Raw genomic sequence first — 5,000 nt, forward strand, 5'->3', positions numbered from 1 at the left:
GTTCTGCTGGGAACTTTTAGTTGTCACTATCTGGTCATGTAAGAATGGAAAAAAGTCCACTACTTTCTAGTTTTTCAGACGGAAGCATTGAGAGGCATGGCCTTACCCCTCCTTTACTGTAACAAAACAATCACTCATAAACACAAGAGGAATAGAAGGTGGAGGAGGAGGAGGAGGAGGAGGAGAGTTTGTGTGTTTGTGTGTGAGAGAGAGCGAGATAGATCGAGAGAGAGAGATAGAAAGGGAAAGAGGAAGGAGGGAGAAAGAGAGTGTGTGTGTCTGAGAGAGTGAGATAGAGAGAGTGATAGAGAGAGAGAGATAGAGAGAGAGAGATAGAGAATGAAAGAGGAAGGAGGGAGAAGGAAAGTGTGTGTGTCTGAGAGAGTGAGATAGAGAGTGATAGAGAGAGAGAGATAGATCGAGAGAGAGATATAGAGAGGGAAAGAGGAAGGAGGGAGAAGGAGAGTGTGTGTGTCTGAGAGAGTGAGATCGAGAGAGAGAGATAGAGAGGGAAAGAGGAAGGAGGGAGAAGGAGAGTGTGTGTGTCTGAGAGAGTGAGATAGAGAGAGCGATAGAGAGAGAGATAGATAGAGAGAGAGAGAGATAGAGAGGGAAAGAGGAAGGAGGGAGAAGGAGAGTGTGTGTGTCTGAGAGAGTGAGATAGAGAGAGCGATAGAGAGAGAGGTAGATAGAGAGAGAGAGATAGAGAGGGAAAGAGGAAGGAGGGAGGGAAACAGACTCTCAACAGCACTGTTTACTCTTTTACTGTGTTTGGGTTTAGGATGATGTGTTACAATGTATAAACTCAGCTGTTCGGACAATTTCAACCTACAATGGAAAGAGGACAGAGAGGATGGGGGGGATGAATGGTGTGTGTGTGTGGAACCCTAATTACACAGAAACCCTGGATGCATTAGTTCATTCTCTAGTTATCTTTTCCAACCTACTGTGGCCTCTCCCTTTCTGACAATCTCTCTCTCTCTTCCTGTTTCTGACAATCTCTCTCTCTCTTTCTGACAATCTCTCTCTCTCTTTCTGACAATATCTCTCTCTCTTCCTTTTTCTGACAATCTCTCTCTCTCTCTCTCTCTCTCTCTCTCTCTCTCTCTCTCTCTTCCTGTTTCTGACAATCTCTCTCTCTCTCTCTCTCTCTCTCTCTCTCGCTTTCTCGACGAGACAGAGGAGAGGATGGAGGCATGAGGCGAAAATAATAAAAAAGCACACCAGGAGGTTAGCGAGAGCCATGTGGTACTAGAAGATATTCATTTTCTCTTGGTTTCTCTACCTCACCCCTTTGGTTTTCTTTGCCATCAGTGTCAGTGAACTGAGGAATGTATTCCAGGTCAGAACATGGCCTACAGTATCCCGTCTCCATTCAAATCAGTTTCCCTTCAACTAAGTGTACAGAGTGCCACTGAACAAACGTTATGACTGGACAGTAACTGAATTGCTGTTGCCTACTATGCTTCTCTGTAGGTGGTTGGTTCCTAAATTTGCTCTTAAGCATTTTGTATTATTAAATGTTATTTTATACAAATCAGATTAACCTTAGTCACTGTTCTATTAGATACATATCCACAGACGTTTCTCAGACCTGACTATAGGCAGTTACATAGTAAAGCAACTGGATTCAAAACACTATGAGTCACGAGCCAGCACAAATTATTAATTAAATTAGATAACTGATTGAATTATTAACCAATCAAGAAGGGAGCTGCAGTGAAACCGATCTCCCCCTCGTTTTCTCCCTCCTTTTCAATCCCGTCCTCCCCCTCTCCTCCCACCCTCAGTCAGGGTCTGTAGTAAGCCTGAAAGGATTGTTTAACAGTGCACAATGCCTCTGAGTTAAGACCTTATCATCATAAAAAAACACTGCGGTTGTATTTGTAAATGCTAAGCATTCTGGCACACTTGTGTTGCATGCCAAACAGCACTATGTTCACTATATAGTGCACTACTTTTGACCAGGGTCCATAGGGATCTGTTCAAAACTAGTGTACTTTGTAGGGAATAGGGTGCCATTTGGGATTTCAAAATTCATTCATTCCATGTGGGAGCAATTCTACAGCCTGGTCATTCCACGTGGGAGCAATTCTACAGCCTGGTCATTCCATGTCACATGCTGCTGTTTGCTTTTTTGGCTCATTTAGCTTTTTTGCTTCTCAAGACATACAGTATGTCTTCGCTGTTTTGGGCTGTGCTTATGATGATGATGACTCAATGCCAGTTAAGCTGTCAGAGTTGCCCCCACCACACACAAAATCAAATCTAGGTTTATCGGTCACGTACACAGATTTGCAGATGTTATCACAGATGCAGTGAAATGCTTGTGTTCTAGCGTCAACAGTGCAGTGAAATGCTTGTGTTCTAGCGTCAACAGTGCAGTGAAATGTGTGTGTTCTAGAATCAACAGTGCAGTGAAATGCTTGTGTTCTAGTGTCAACAGTGCAGTAAAATGCTTGTGTTCTAGCGTCAACAGTGCAGTGAAATGCTTGTGTTCTAGTGTCAACAGTGCAGTGAAATGCTTGTGTTCTAGTGTCAACAGTGTAGTTAAAAAGAACAATAAATAAATAATTTATATTTGCTGAGCCATGACTAGAATACATTATACACAGTAGATATAAAGTGGGGAAAAACAGTATGTAACCAACATTATAGTGACCAATGTTCAATGACTATCTACTGTACATAAGGTCTCTAAGGTGTAGGGTAGAGTACCAGATGGAAGCCGGCTAGAACAGTGTCTGAGGTTAAGGGCAGAGTACTGGGTGGAGGTCAGCTCGAACAGTGACTAAGGTTCAGGGCAGGGTACTGGGTGGAGGTCAGCTAGAACAGTGACTAAGGTTAAGGGCAGAGTACTGGGTGGAGGTCAGCTAGAACAGTGTCTGCGGTTAAAGGCAGGGTACTGGGTGGAGGTCAGCTAGAACAGTGACTAAGGTTAAGGGCAGAGTACTGGGTGGAGGTCAGCTAGAACAGTGACTAAGGTTCAGGGCAGTTTAAAGCCGGATTTGGATACAAAAAGATTTCCCAAGCTTTAAACATCCCAAGGAGCACTGTGCAAGCGATAATATTGAAATGGAAGGAGTATCAGACCACTGCAAATCTACCAAGACCTGGCCGTCCCTCTAAACTTTCAGCTCATACAAGGAGAAGACTGATCAGAGATGCAGCCAAGAGGCCAATGATCACTCTGGATGGGAGACTCTGTCCATAGGACAACAATCAGTCGTATATTGCACAAATCTGGCCTTTATGGAAGAGTGGCAAGAAGAAAGCCATTTCTTAAAGATATCCATAAAAAGTGTCGTTTAAAGTTTGCCACAAGCCACCTGGGACACACCAAACATGTGGAAGAAGGTGCTCTGGTCAGATGAAACCAAAATTGAACTTTTTGGCAACAATGCAAAACGTTATGTTTGGCGTAAAAGCAACACAGCTCATCACACTGAACACACCATCCCCACTGTCAAACATGGTGGTGGCGACATCATGGTTTGGGCCTGCTTTTCTTCAGCAGGGACAGGGAAGATGGTTAAAATTGATGGGAAGATGGATGGAGCCAAATACAGGACCATTCTGGAAGAAAACCTGATGGAGTCTGCAAAAGACCTGAGACTGGGACAGAGATTTGTCTTCCAACAAGACAATGATCCAAAACATAAAGCAAAATCTACAATGGAATGGTTCAAAAATAAACATATCCAGGTGTTAGAATGGCCAAGTCAAAGTCCAGACCTGAATCCAATCGGGAATCTGTGGAAAGAACTGAAAACTGCTGTTCACAAATGCTCTCCATCCAACCTCACTGAGCTCGAGCTGTTTTGCAAGGAGGAATGGGAAAAAATGTCAGTCTCTCGATGTGCAAAACTGATAGAGACATAACCCAAGCGACTTACAGCTGTAATCGCAGCAAAAGGTGGCGCTACAAAGTATTAACTTAAGGGGGCTGAATAATTTTGCACGGCCAATTTTTCAGTTTTTGATTTGTTAAAAAAGTTTGAAATATCCAATAAATGTCGTTCCACTTCATGATTGTGTCCCACTTGTTGTTGATTCTTCACAAAAAAATACAGTTTTCTATCTTTATGTTTGAAGCCTGAAATGTGGCAAAAGGTCGCAAAGTTCAAGGGGGCCGAATACTTTCGCAAGGCACTGTAGAAGCTGTTTCTCAGTGTCTCTGTCCCAGCTATGATCCACCTGTACTGTCTCTGTCTTCTAAATGTTAGTTGGGGATGTCCTGCCTCTGTGGCTGCGGTCCAACAACTTAAAAGACGCACCCGATCCCCTCAGCCCTCAAATTAAGTGGACACTTCTGATGACGTATCATGATGTCTGGCAAGTATAAACTTGCAGGGCAAGGGGCGAGGGAGGAAGGAATGATATTTAAATGGACCACCATTGGCCGGAAATGTATCACTCATTCATCTCGCTATGATCATTTTCAGCCTCTGGTAACTTGTGGGGGCTTTATATGTGCTACAGTCAATTATGAGTGGGTCTATTAAATATATAATTATTAATATACGCCTACTGTATGATAGCTAGCAAATTAATTAGTTAGCCTGCCTAGCTGGAACTTCTGAAGAAGGAACATTTTTATTTCTTCAATTTCCAAAAGCTAACCACAGAAAAACATAATTACTTTTTACGTAGTAGCAACGTTTCTAACTTATTTGCATTCGTTTTTACTTACACTTTTATGTTGACTTCTCCATTGATGTTGTTTTTAATTTTTCGCTGACTTTTCTTAGCGTATGTACAATCGTCGCAAATTGAATTATGGGGAGTTTCAGGAATTGAATTATGGGGAGTTTCAGGAATTGAATTATGGGGAGTTTCAGGAATTGAATTATGAGAAGTTTCAGGAATTGAATTATGGGGAGTTTCAGGAATTGAATTATGGGGAGTTTCAGGAATTGAATTATGGGGAGTTTCAGGAATTGAATTATGAGAAGTTTCAGGCCCGGAGTGAACATAATTGTACACTTGCAAAGCCAACT

This window comes from Oncorhynchus mykiss, chromosome 18, assembly GCF_013265735.2.
Source record: "Oncorhynchus mykiss isolate Arlee chromosome 18, USDA_OmykA_1.1, whole genome shotgun sequence".
In the NCBI taxonomy this organism is placed as follows: Eukaryota; Metazoa; Chordata; class Actinopteri; order Salmoniformes; family Salmonidae; genus Oncorhynchus; species Oncorhynchus mykiss.